Source organism: Pristiophorus japonicus, chromosome 28 (assembly GCF_044704955.1).
Source record: "Pristiophorus japonicus isolate sPriJap1 chromosome 28, sPriJap1.hap1, whole genome shotgun sequence".
NCBI classification, from domain to species: domain Eukaryota; kingdom Metazoa; phylum Chordata; class Chondrichthyes; family Pristiophoridae; genus Pristiophorus; species Pristiophorus japonicus.
In genome coordinates this window covers 15,701,073-15,715,627 of record NC_092004.1, presented here as the reverse complement: position 1 = coordinate 15,715,627, position 14,555 = coordinate 15,701,073, and positions in this window count along the sequence as shown.

Below are 14,555 nucleotides of genomic sequence, written 5' to 3'. Positions count from 1 at the left end.
CGCTAACCCAGGATCACAGGGCAGTGACTCCTCCTCCCTAACCCTGGGTCAGTGACCCCGCCTCCCTTACCCAGGGTCAGGGACTCCCCCTCCCTAACACAGGGTCACTGGGCAGTGACTTTCCCCTCCCTAACCCAGGGTCACTGGGCAGTGACTCCCCCCTCCCTAACCCAGGGTCACAGGGCAGTGTCTCCCCCTCCATAACCCAGGGTCAGTGACTCCCCCCTGCCTAACCCAGGGTCACAGGGCAGTGACACCCCCTCCCTAACCCAGGGACACAGGGCAGTGACTCCCCCTCCCTAACCCAGGGTTACAGGGCAGTGACACCACCTCCCTAACCCAGGGTCACAGGGCAGTGACACCCCCTCCCTAATCCAGGGTCACAGGGAAGTGACTCCCCCTCCATAACCCAGTGTCAGTGACCCCCCATCCCTCACCCAGGGTCACAGGGCAGTGACTCCCCCTCCCTAACCCAGGGTCAGTGACACCCCCTCCCTAAACCAGGGTCACAGGTCAGTGACTCCCCCTCCATAACCCAGGTTCAGTGACTCCCCCTCCCGAACCAAGGGTCACAGAGCAGTGTCTCCCCCTCCTTAGCCCTGGGTCAGTGACTCCCCCTCCCTAACCCAGGGTCAGTGACTGCCCCTCCCTAACCCAGGGTCAGTGACTCCCCCTCCTTAACCCAGGATCACAGGGCTGTGACTCCCCATCCCTAACCCAGGGTCACAGCGCAGTGACTCCCCCTCCCTAGCCCTGGGTCAGTGACTCCCCCTCCCTAACCCAGGGTCAGTGACACCCCCTCCATAACCGAGGGTCACAGGGCATTGACTCCCCCTCCCTAACCCAGGGTCATAGGGCAGTGAATCCCCCTCCCTAACCCAGGGTCACAGGGCAGTGACTCCACCCTCCCTAACCGAGGGTCACAGGGCAGTGACTCCATCCTCCCTAACCCAGGGTCACAGGGCAGTGACTCCCCCTTCCTAACCCAGGGTCACAGAGCTGTGACTCCCCCTGCCTAACACAGGTTCACAGGGCAGTGACACTCCCTCGCTAACCCAGGATCACAGGGCAGTGACTCCCCCTCCCGAACCCACGGTCACATGGCAGTGACTCCACCTCCCTAACCCTGGGTCAGTGACCCCCCCTCCCTAACCCAGGGTCAGTGACTCCCCCTCCCTAACCCATGGTCATTGTCTCCCCCTCCCTAACCCAGGGTCAGTTACTTCCCCTCCCTAACTCAGGGTCAGTGACTCCCCCTCCCTAACCCAAGGTCACAAGGCAGTGTCTCCCCTCTCCGTAACCCAGTGTCACAGGGCAGTGACTCCCCCTCCCTAACCCAAGTTCAGTGACTCCCCCTCCCTAACCCAGGGACACAGGACAGTGACTGCCTCTCCCTAACACAGGGTCACAGGGTCAGTGACTCCCTCTCCCTAACCCAGGGTCACAGGGCAGTGACTCCCCCCTCCCTAACCCAGGGTCAGTGACTCCCCCTACCTAACCCAGGGTCAGTGACTCCCCCCTGCCTAACCCAGGGTCACAGGGCAGTGACACCCCCTCCCTAACCCAGGGACACAGGGCAGTGACAGCACCTCCCTCACCCACGGTCACAGGGCAGTGACTCCCCCTCCCTAACCCAGGGTCGGTGACCCCCCCTCCCTCACCCAGGGTCACAGGGCAGTGACTCCCCCTCCCTAACCCAGGGTCAGTGACACCCCCTCCCTAACCCAGGGTCACAGGTCAGTGACTCCCCCTCCATAACCCAGGTTCAGTGACTCCCCCTCCCTAACCAAGGGTCACAGGGCAGTGTCTCCCCCTCCTTAGCCCTGGGTCAGTGACTCCACCTCCCTAACCCAGGGTCAGTGACTCCCCCTCCCTAAACCAGGGTCACAGGGCAGTGACCCCACCTCCCTAACCCAGGGTCAGTGACTGCCCCTCCCTAACCCAGGGTCAGTGACTCCCCCTCCTTAACCCAGGATCACAGGGCAATGACTCCCCATCCCTAACCCAGGGTCAAAGGGCAGTGACTCCCCCTCCCTAACCATGGGTCACAGGGCAGTGACTCCCCCTCCCTAACCCAGGGTCACAGGGCAGTGACACCCCCTCCCTAACCCAGGGTCACAGGGCAGTGACTCCCCCTCCCTAACACAGGGTTACAGGGCAGTGAAAACCCATCCCTAACCCAGGGTCACAGGGCAGTGACTCCCCTCCCTAACCCAGGGTCAGTGACCCCCCCATCCCTAACCCAGTGTCACAGTTCAGTGACTCCCCCACCATAACCCAGGTTGAGTGACTCCCCCTCCCTAACCCAGGGTCACAGCGCAGTGACTCCCCCTCCCTAGCCCTGGGTCAGTGACTCCCTCTCCCTAACCCAGGGTCAGTGACACCCCCTCCCTAACCGAGGGTCACAGGGCAGTGACTCCCCCTCCCTAGCCCTGGGTCAGTTACTCCCCCTCCCTAACCCAGGGTCAGTGACTCCCCCTCCCTCACCCAGGTTCAGTGACTCCCCCTCCTTAACCCAGGGTCACAGGGCAGTGAATCCCCATCCCTAACCCAGGGTCACAGGGAGTTACTCCCCCTCCCTAACCCTGTGTCACAGGGCAGTGACTCCCCCTCCCTAACCTCGGGTCATATGGCAGTTACTCCCCCTCCCTAACCCAGTGTCACAGGGCAGTGACTCCCCCTCACTTAATCAGGGTCAGTGACTCCCCCTCCCTAACCCAGGATCAGTGACTCCCCCTCCCTAATCCAGGGTTACAGGGCAGTGACACCCCCTCCCTAACACATGGTCAGTGACTCCCCCTCCCTAACCCTGGTTCACAGGGCAGTGACTCCCCCTCTCTAACCCAGGGTCACAGGGCAGTGACTCCCCCTACCTAATCCAGGGTCACAGGGCAGTTACTCCCCCTCCCTAATCCAGGGTCACAGGGCAGTGACTCCCCCTCCCTAACCCAGGGTCATAGTGCAGTGACTCCCCCTCTCTAACCCAGGGTCACAGGGCAGTGACTCCCCCTACCTAATCCAGGGTCACAGGGCAGTGACTCCCCCTCCCTAAACCACTGTCACAGGGCAGTGACTCCCCCTCCCAAACCCAGGATCACTGGGCAGTGAATCCGCCTCCCTACCGCATGGTCAGTGACTCCCCCTCCCTAACCCAGGGTCACAGGGCAGTGACTCCCCCTCCCTAACACATGTTCACAGGGCAGTGACACCCCTCCCTAACCCAGGGTCACAGGGCAGTGACACCACCTCCCTAACCCAGGGTTTCAGGGCAGTGACTCCCCCTCCCTAACCCTGGGTCAGTGATCCCCCTCCATAACCCTAGTCAGGGTCACCCCCTCCCTTACACAGGGCAGTGTCACCACCTCCCTAATCTAGGGTCACAGGGCAGTCACTCCATCTCCTTAACCCAGGGTCAGTGACCCCACCCCCCTCCCTAACCCAGTGTCACAGGGCAGTGACTCCCCCTCCATAACCCAGGGTCAGTGACCCACCCGTCCCTAACCCAGTGTCACAGGTCAGTGACTCTCCCTCCCTAACCCAGGGTCAGTGACTCCCCCTCCCTAACCCAGGGTCACAGGGCAGTGACCCATCTTCCCTAACACAGGGTCAGTGACTCCCCCTCCCTAACCCAGGGTCACAGGGCAGTGACGCCCCCTTCCTAAACCACGGTCACAGGGCAGTGACTCCCCCTCCCTAACCCAGGGTCACTGGGCAGTGAATCCCCCTCCCTACCGCAGGTTCAGTGACTCCCCCTCCCTAACCCAGGGTCACAGGGCAGTGACTCCCCCTCGCTAACACATGTTCACAGGGCAGTGACACCCCTCGCTAAACTAGGGTAACAGGGCAGTGACTCCCCAGCCCTAACCCAGGGGCACAGGGCAGTGACCCCCACTTCCTAACCCAGGGTCACAGGGCAGTGACTCCGCATCCATAACCCTGGGTCACAGGGCATTGCCTCCCCTCCCTAACCCAGGGTCACAGGGCAGTGACTCCACCCTCCCTAACCGAGGGTCACAGGGCAGTGACTCCAACCTCCCTAATCCAGGGTCACAGGGCAGTGACTCCCCCTCCCTAACCGAGGGTCACAGGTCAGTGACTCCAACCTCCCTAACCCAGGGTCAAAGAGGTGTGACTCCCCCTGCCTAACACAGGTTCAAAGCGCAGTGACACCCCCTCGCTAACCCAGGATCACAGGGCAGTGACTCCCCCTCCCTAACCCAGGGTCACAGGGCAGTGACTCCACCTCCCTAACCCTGGGTCAGTGACCCCCCCCCTCCCTAACCCAGGGTCAGGGACTCCCCCTCCCTAACACACGGTCAGTGACTCCCCCTCCCTAACCCAGGGTCAGTGACTCCCCCTTCCTAACCCAGGGTCACTGGGCAGTGACTCCCCCTCCCTAACCCAGGTTCACAGGGCAGTGACTCCCTCTCCCTAACCCAGGTCACTGGGCAGTGACTCCCCCTACGTAACCCAGGGTCAGTGATTCCCCCTCCCTAACCCAGGGTCACTGGGCAGTGACTCCCACTCCCTAACCCAAGGTCACAGGGCAGTGACCCCCCCTCCCTAACCCAGGGTCACAGGGCAGTGACTCCTCCTCCCTAACCCAGTGTCACTGAGCAGTGACTCCCCACTCCCTAACCCAGGGTCACAGGGCAGTGACTCCACCTCCCGAACCAAGGGTCACTGGGCAGTGATTCCCCCTCCCTAACCCAGGATCACAGGGCAGTGACTCCCCCTCCCGAACCCAGGGTCACAGGGCAGTGACTCCCCCTCCCTAACCCAGGGTCACTGGGAAGTGACTCCCCCTCCCTAAGCCAGGGTCAGTGACTTCCCCTCCCTAACCCAGACTCACAGAGCAGTGACTACCCACTCCCTTACCAAGGATCACAGAGCAGTGACTCCCCCTCCCTAACCCAGGGTCAGTGACTCCCCCTCCCTAACCAAGGGTCAGTGACTCCCCCTCCCTAACCCAGAGTCACTGGGCAGTGACTCTCCCCTCCCTAACCCAGGGTCACTGGGCAGTGGCTACCCCCTCCCTAACCCAGGGTCACAGGGCAGTGACTCCCCTACCATAACCCAGGGTCAGTGACTCCCTCTCCCTAACCCATGGTCAGTGACTCCCTCTCCCTAACCCAGGATCAGTTACTCCCCCTCCCTAATTCAGGGTCAGTGACTCCCGCTCCCTAACCCAGGGTCACCGGGCAGTGTCTCCCCACTCCGTAACCCAGTGTCACAGGGCAGTGAATCCCCCTCCCTAACCCAGGGTCAGTGACTCCCCCTCCCTAACCCAGGGTCAATGACTCCCCCTCCATGACCCAGGGACACAGGGCAGTGACTGCCTCTCCGTAACCCAGGGTCACAGGGCAGTGACTCCCCCTCCCTAACCCAGGGTCAGTGACTCCCCCTCCCTAACACAGCGTCACAGGGTCAGTGACTCCCCCTCCCGAACCAAGGGTCACAGGGCAGTGACTCCCCCCTCCCTAACCCAGGGTCAGTGACGCCCCCTCCCTAACCCAGGGATACAGGGCATTGACACACCTTCCCTAACCCAGGGTCAGTGATCCCCCCCCTCCCTAACCCAGGGTCACAGGTCAGTGACTCCCCCTCCATAACCCAGGTTCAGTGACTCCCCCTCCCTAACCCAGGGTCACAGGGCAGTGTCTCCCCCTCCCTAGCCATGGGTCAGTGACTCCCCCTCCCTAACCCAGGGTCAGTGACTCCTCCTCCCTAACCCAGGGTCACAGGGCAGTGACTGCCCCTCCCTAACCCAGGGTCACAGGGCAGTGACACCCCCTCCCTAACCCAGTGTCACAGGGCAGTGACTCCCCCTCCCTAACCCAGGGTTACAGCGCAGTGTCACCCCCTCCTTAACCCAGTGTCACAGGGCAGTGAAACCCCCTCCCTAATCCAGGGTCACAGCGCAGTGACTCCCCCTCCCTAATCCAGGGTCAGTGACCCTCCCTCCCGAACGCAGGGACACAGGGAAGTGACTCCCCTCCCTAACCCAGGGTCAGTGACCCGCCCTCCCTAACCCAGGATCACAGTTCAGTGACTCCCCTTCCATAACCAAGGTTCAGTGACTCCCCCTCCCTAACCCAGGGTCACAGCGCAGTGACTCCCCCTCCCTAGCCCTGGGTCAGTGACTCCCCCTCCCTAACCCAGGGGAAGTGACTCCCCCTCCATAACCCAGGGTCACAGGGCAGTGATCCCCCCTCCCTAACCCAGTGTCAGTGACTCCCCCTCCCTAACCCAGTTTCAGTGACTCCCCCTCCTTAACCCAGGTTCACAGGGCAGTGACTCACCTCCCTAACCCAGGGTCATATGGCAGTTACTCCCCCTCCCTAACCCAGGGTAACAGGGCAGTGACTCCATCTCCCTAACCCTGGGTCACAGGGCAGTGACTCCCACTCTCTAACCCAGGGTCACAGGGCAGTGACCGTCCCTTCATAACCCAGGGTCACAGGGCAGGGACGCGCCCTCTCTAACCCAGGGTCACTGGGCAGTGACCGTCCCTTCATAACCCAGGGTCACAGGGCAGTGACACCCCCTCCCTAACCCAGGGTCACAGGGCAGTGACTCGCCTCCCTAACCCAGGGTCAGTGACCACCCCCCTCCCTAACCCAGGGGATGTGACTCCCCCTCCCTAACCCAGGGTCACAGGGCAGTGATCCCCCCTCCCTAACCCAGGGTCAGTGACTCCCCCTCCCTAACACAGTTTCAATGACTCCCCGTCCTTAACCCAGGTTCACAGGGCAGGACTCCCCATCCCTAACCCAGGGTCACAGGGCAGTGACTCCCCCTCCCTCACCCTGGGTCACAGGGCAGTGACCCTCACTCTCTAACCCAGGGTCACAGGGCAGTGACCCTCCCTTCATAACCCAGGGTCACAGGGCAGGGACTGCCCCTCCCTAACCCAGGATCACAGGTCAGTAACTCCCGATCCCTAACCCAGGGTCAAAGGGCAGTGACTCCCCCTCACGAACCATGGGTCACAGGGCAGTGACTCCCCTTCCCTAACCCAGCGTCACAGAGCAGTGACACTCCCTCCCTAACCCAGGGTCACAGGGCAGTGACACCCCTCCCTAATCCAGGGTCACAGGGCAGTGACTCCCCCTCCCTAACCCAGGGTTAGTGACCCCCCCCTCCCTAACCCAGGGTCACAGGGCAGTGACTCCCCTCCCTAAACCAGGGTCAGTGACACCCCCCTCCCTAACCCAGGGTCACAGGTCAGTGACTCCCCCACCAAAACCCAGGTTCAGTGACTCCCCCTCCCTAACCCAGGGTCACAGCGCAGTGACTTCCCCTCCCTAGCCCTGGGTCAGTGACTCCCCCTCCCTAAGCCAGGATCAGTGAATCCCCCTCCCTAACCCAGGGTCACAGGGCAGTGACCCCCTCTCCCTAACCCAGGGTCAGTGACTCCCCATCCCTAACCCAAGTTCAGTGACTCCCCCTCCTGAACCCAGGGTCACAGGGCAGTGACTCCCCATCCCTAACCCAAGGTCACAGGGCAGTGACTCCCCCTACCTAACCCAGGATCAGTGACTCCCCCTCCCTAACCCACGGTCAGTGACTCTCCCTCCCTAACCCAGGGTCAGTGACACCCACCTCCCTAACCCAGGGTCACAAGGCAGTGACTCCCCCTCCCTAACCCAGGGTCACAGGGCAGTGACTCCCCCTCCCTAACCCAGGGTCACAGGGCAGTGACTCCCCCTCCCTAACCCAGTGTGTCAGGCTCAGTGACCCCCCTCCCTAACCCAGGGTCAGTGACTCCCCCTCCCTAATCCAGGGTCACAGGGTCAGTGATCCCCCTCAGTAACCCAGTGTCAGTGAAACCCCTCCCTAATCCAGGGTCAGTGACTCCCCCTCCCTAACCCAGGGTCAGTGACTCCTCCTCCCTAACCCAGGGTCACAGGGCAGTGATCCCCCTCCGTAACCCAGGGTCAGTGACTGCCCCTCCCTAACCCAGGGTCAGTGACTCCCCCTCCTTAAACCAGGATCACAGGGCAGTGAATCCTCATCCCTAACCCAGGGTCAAAGTGCAGTGATTCCCCCTCCCTACCCATGGGTCACAGGGCAGTGACACCCCCTCCCTAACCCAGGGTCACAGGGCAGTGACTCCACCTCCCTAACCCAGGGTTACAGGGCAGTGACACCCCCTCCCAAACCCAGGGTCACAGGGCAGTGACACCCCCTCCCTAATCCAGGGTCACAGCGCAGTGACTCCCCCTCCCTACCCCAGGGTCAGTGACCCCCCCTCCCGAACGCAGGGTCACAGGGCAGTGACTCCTCTCCCTAACCCAGGGTCAGTGACCCCACCCTCCCTAACCCAGGGTCACAGTTCAGTGACTCCCCCTCCATAACCCAGGTTCAGTGACTCCCCCTCCCTAACACAGGGTCACAGCGCCGTGACTCCCCCTCCCTAGCCCTGGGTCAGTGACTCCCCCTCCCTAACCCAGGGGAAGTGACTCCCCCTCCCTAACCCAGGGTCATAGGGCAGTGATCCCCCCTCCCTAACCCAGGGTCAGTGACTCCCCCTCCCTAACCCAGTTTCAGTGACTCCCCCTCCTTAACCCAGGGTCACAGGGCAGTGACTCCCCATCCCTAACCCAGGGTCACAGGGCAGTGACTCCCCCTCCCTAACCCTGGGTCACAGGGCAGTGGCTCCCACTCTCTAACCCAGGGTCACAGGGCAGTGACCCTCCCTTCATAACCCAGGGTCACAGGGCAGGGACTCCCCCTCCCTAACCCTGAGTCACAGGGCAGTGACACTACCTCCCTAACCCAGAGTCACAGGGCAGTGACACTCCCTCCCTAATCCAGGGTCACAGGGCAGTGACTCCCCCTCCCTAACCCAGGGTCAATGAACCCCGCTCCCTAACCCAGGGTCACAGGGCAGTGACTCCCCTCCCTAACCCATGGTTAGTGACAGCCCCCTCCCTAACCCAGGGGAAGTGACTCCCCCTCCCTAACCCAGGGTCGCAGGGCAGTGATCCCCCCTCCCTAACACAGGGTCAGTGACTCCCCCTCCCTAACCCAGGGTCACAGGGCAGGACTGCCCATCCCTAACCCAGGGTCACAGGGCAGTGACTCCCCCTCCCTAACCCTGGGTCACAGGGCAGTGAGTCCCACTCTCTAACCCAGGGTCACAGGGCAGTGACCCTCCCTTCATAATCCAGGTTCACAGGGCCGGGACACCCCTCCCGAACCCAGGATCACAGGGCAGTAACTCCTGAAACCGAACCCAGGGTCAAAGGGCAGTGACTCACCCTCCCTAACCATGGTTCACAGGGCAGTGACTCCCCCTCCCTAACCCAGGGTCACAGGGCAGTGACACTCCCTCCCTAACCCAGGGTCACAGGGCAGTGACACCCCCTCCCTAATCCAGGGTCACAGGGCAGTGACTCCCCCTCCCTAACCCAGGGTCAGTGACCCACTCCTCCCTAACCCAGGGTCACAGGTCAGTGACTCCCCCTCCATAACCCAGGTTCAGTGACTCCCCCTCCCTAACCCAGGGTCACAGCGCAGTGACTTCCCCTCCCTAGCCCTGGGTCAGTGACTCCCCTCCCTAACCCAGGGTCAGTGACTCCCCCTCCCTAACCCAGGGTCACAGGTCAGTGACCCCCCCTCCCTAACCCAGGGTCAGTGACTCCCCATCCCTAACCCAGGTTCTGTGACTCCCCCTCCTTAACCCAGGGTCACAGGGCAGTGACTCCCCATCCCTAACCCAAGGTCACAGGGCAGTGACTCCCCCTCCCTAACCCAGGGTCACAGGGCAGTGACTCCCCCTCCCTAATCCAGGCTCACAGGTCAGTGACTCCCCCTCCCAAACCCAGGGTCAGTGAACCCCGTCCCTAACCCAGTGTCAGTGACACCCCCTCCCTAACCCAGGGTCAGTGACTCCCGCTCCCAAACTCATGTTCAGTGACCCACCTCCCTAATATAGGGTTACTGGTCAGTGAATCCTCCTCCCAAACCCAGTGTCACAGGGCAGTGAAACAGCCTCCCTAACCCAGGGTCACAGGGCAGTGACTCCCCCTCCCTAACCCAGGGTCAGTGTTCCCCCCTCCCTAAACCAGTGTCAGTGACTCCCCCTCACTAACCAAGTGTCTGTGGACCCCCTCCCTAACCCAGGGTCACAGGGCAGTGAACCCCCCTCCCGAACCCAGGGTCAGTGAACGCCCCTCCCTAACACTGGGACACAGGGCAGTGATTCACCCTCCCTAATCCAGGGTCAGTGACCACCCCTCCCTATCCCAGGGTCACTGGGCAGTGACTCCACCTCCCGAACCCAGGGTCAGTGAATCCCCCCTCCCGAACCCAGGGTCACAGGGCAGTGACACCCCCTCTCTAACCCAGGGTCACAGGGTAGTGACTCCACCTCCCTAACCCAGGGTTACAGGGCAGTGACACCCCTTCCCTAACCCAGGGTCACAGGGCAGTGACTCCCCCTCCCTAACCCTGGGTCAGTGACCCCCCCCTCCCTAACCCAGGGTCACAGGGCAGTGAACCCCCACTCCCTAACCCAGGGTCACAGGTCAGTGACTCCCCCTCCATATCCCAGGTTCAGTGATTACCGCTCCCTCACCCATGGTCACAGGGCAGTGACACCCCCTCCCTAACCCAGGATCAGTGACTCCCCCTCCCTAACCCAGGGTCAGTGACTCCTCTCCCTAACCCAGGGTCGCAGGGCAGTGACACCCCCTCCCTATCCCAGGATCACAGGTCAGTGACTCCCCCTCCATATCCCAGGTTCAGTGACTGCCACTCCCTCACCCAGGGTCAGAGGGCAGTGACACCCCCTCCCTAATCCAGGATCAGTGACTCCCCCTCCCTAACCCAGGGTCAGTGTCACCTCTCCCTAACCCAGGGTCACAGGGCAGTGACACCCCGTCCCTAACCCAGGGTCACAGGGCAGTGACACCCCCTCCCTAATCCAGGGTCACAGGGCAGTAACTCCCGATCCCTAACCCAGGGTCAAAGGGCAGTGACTCCCCCTCCCTAACCATGGGTCACAGGGCAGTGACTCCCCTTCCCTAACCCAGCGTCACAGAGCAGTGACACTCCCTCCCTAACCCAGGGTCACAGGGCAGTGACACCCCCTCCCTAATCCAGGGTCACAGGGCAGTGACTCCCCCTCCCTAACCCAGGGTTAGTGACCCCCCTCTCCCTAACCCAGGGTCACAGGGCAGTGACTCCCCTCCCTAACCCAGGGTCAGTGACCCCCCCCCCACTCCCTAACCCAGGGTCACAGGTCAGTGACTCCCCCTCCAAAACCCAGGTTCAGTGACTCCCCCTCCCTAACCCAGGGTCACAGCGCAGTGACTTCCCCTCCCTAGCCCTGGGTCAGTGACTCCCCCTCCCTAAGGCAGGGTCAGTGACTCCCCCTCCCTAACCCAGGGTCACAGGGCAGTGACCCCCTCTCCCTAACCCAGGGTCAGTGACTCCCCATCCCTAACCCAAGTTCAGTGACTCCCCCTCCTGAACCCAGGGTCACAGGGCAGTGACTCCCCATCCCTAACCCAAGGTCACAGGGCAGTGACTCCCCCTACCTAACCCAGGATCAGTGACTCCCCCTCCCTAACCCATGGTTAGTGACCGCCCCCTCCCTAACCCAGGGGAAGTGACTCCCCCTCCCTAACCCAGGGTCGCAGGGCAGTGATCCCCCCTCCCTAACCCAGGGTCAGTGACTCCCCCTCCCGAACCCAGGGTCACAGGGCAGGACTCCCCATCCCTAACCCAGGTTCAGTGACTCCCCCTCCCTAACCCAGGGTCAGTGACTCCCCCTCCCTAACCCAGGGTCACAGGTCAGTGACCCCCCCTCCCTAACCCAGGGTCAGTGACTCCCCATCCCTAACCCAGGTTCTGTGACTCCCCCTCCTTAACCCAGGGTCACAGGGCAGTGACACCCCATCCCTAACCCAAGGTCACAGTGCAGTGACTCCCCCTCCCTAACCCAGGGTCACAGGGCAGTGACTCCCCCTCCCTAATCCAAGCTCACAGGGCAGTGACTCCCCCTCCCTAACCCAGGGTCAGTGAACCCCGTCCCTAACCCAGTGTCAGTGACACCCCCTCCCTAACCCAGGGTCAGTGACTCCCCCTCCCTAACCCATGTTCAGTGACCCACCTCCCTAATATAGGGTTACTGGTCAGTGAATCCCCCTCCCAAACCCAGTGTCACAGGGCAGTGAACCAGCCTCCCTAACCCAGGGTCACAGGGCAGTGAACCCCCACTCCCTAACCCAGGGTCACAGGTCAGTGACTCCCCCTCCCTAACCCAGGGTCAGTGACTCCTCTCCCTAACCCAGGGTCACAGGGCAGTGACACCCCCTCCCTAACCCAGGATCACAGGTCAGTGACTCCCCCTCCATATCCCAGGTTCAGTGACTGCCGCTGCCTCACCCAGGGTCACAGGGCAGTGACACCCCCTCCCTAACCCAGGATCAGTGACTCCCCCTCCCTAACCCAGGGTCAGTGACACCTCTCCCTAACCCAGGGTCACAGGGCAGTGACACCCCGTCCCTAACCCAGGGTCACAGGGCAGTGACACCCCCTCCCTAATCCAAGGTCACAGGGCAGTAACTCCCGATCCCTAACCCAGGGTCAAAGGGCAGTGACTCCCCCTCCCTAACCATGGGTCACAGGGCAGTGACTCCCCTTCCCTAACCCAGCGTCACAGAGCAGTGACACTCCCTCCCTAACCCAGGGTCACAGGGCAGTGACACCCCCTCCCTAATCCAGGGTCACAGGGCAGTGACTCCCCCTCCCTAACCCAGGGTTAGTGACCCCCCCCTCCCTAACCCAGGGTCACAGGGCAGTGACTCCCCTCCCTAACCCAGGGTCAGTGACCCCCCCCCTCCCTAACCCAGGGTCACAGGTCAGTGACTCCCCCTCCAAAACCCAGGTTCAGTGACTCCCCCTCCCTAACCCAGGGTCACAGCGCAGTGACTTCCCCTCCCTAGCCCTGGGTCAGTGACTCCCCCTCCCTAAGGCAGGGTCAGTGACTCCCCCTCCCTAACCCAGGGTCACAGGGCAGTGACCCCCTCTCCCTAACCCAGGGTCAGTGACTCCCCATCCCTAACCCAAGTTCAGTGACTCCCCCTCCTGAACCCAGGGTCACAGGGCAGTGACACCCCATCCCTAACCCAAGGTCACAGGGCAGTGACTCCCCCTACCTAACCCAGGATCAGTGACTCCCCCTCCCTAACCCACGGTCAGTGACTCCCCCTCCCTAACCCAGGGTCAGTGACACCCACCTCCCTAACCCAGGGTCACAGGGCAGTGACTCCCCCTCCCTAAACCAGGGTCACAGGGCAGTGACTCCCCCTCCCTAACCCAGGGTCACAGGGCAGTGACTCCCCCTCCCTAACCCAGTGTGTCAGGCTCAGTGACCCCCCTCCCTAACCCAGGGTCAGTGACTCCCCCTCCCAAATCCAGGGTCACAGGGGCAGTGATCCCCCTCAATAACCCAGTGTCAGTGAAACCCCTCCCTAATCCAGGGTCAGTGACTCCCCCTCCCTAACCCAGGGTCAGTGACTCCTCCTCCCTACCCAGGGTCACAGGGCAGTGACCCCCCCTCCGTAACCCAGGGTCAGTGACTGCCCCTCCCTAACCCAGGGTCAGTGACTCCCCCTCCTTAACCCAGGATCACAGGGCAGTGAATACTCATCCCTAACCCAGGGTCAAAGGGCAGTGATTCCCCCTCCCTAACCATGGGTCACAGGGCAGTGACACCCCCTCCCTAACCCAGGGTCACAGGGCAGTGACTCCCCCTCCCTAACCCAGGGTTACAGGGCAGTGACACCCCCTCCCTAACCCAGGGTCACAGGGCAGTGACACACCCTCCCTAATCCAGGGTCACAGCGCAGTGACTCCCCCTCCCTACCCCAGGGTCAGTGACCCCCCCCTCCCGAACGCAGGGTCACAGGGCAGTGACTCCTCTCCCTAACCCAGGGTCAGTGACCCCACCCTCCCTAACCCAGGGTCACAGTTCAGTGACTCCCCCTCCATAACCCAGGTTCAGTGACTCCCCCTCCCTAACACAGGGTCACAGCGCCGTGACTCCCCCTCACTAGCCCTGGGTCAGTGACTCCCCCTCCCTAACCCAGGGGAAGTGACTCCCCCTCCCTAACCCAGGGTCACAGGGCAGTGATTCCCCCCTCCCTAACCCAGGGTCAGTGACTCCCCCTCCCTAACCCAGTTTCAGTGACTCCCCCTCCTTAACCCAGGGTCACAGGGCAGTGAATCCCCACATCTAACCAAGGGTCACAGGGCAGTGACTCCCCATCACTAACCCAGGGTCACAGGGCAGTGACTCCCCCTCCCTAACCATGGTTCACAGGGCAGTGACTCCCCCTCCCTAACCCAGGGTCACAGGGCAGTGACACTCCCTCCCTAACCCAGGGTCACAGGGCAGTGACACCCCCTCCCTAATCCAGGGTCACAGGGCAGTGACTCTCCCTCCCTAACCCAGGGTCAGTGACCCACCCCTCCCTAACCCAGGGTCACAGGTCAGTGACTCCCCCTCCATAACCCAGGTTCAGTGACTCCCCCTCCCG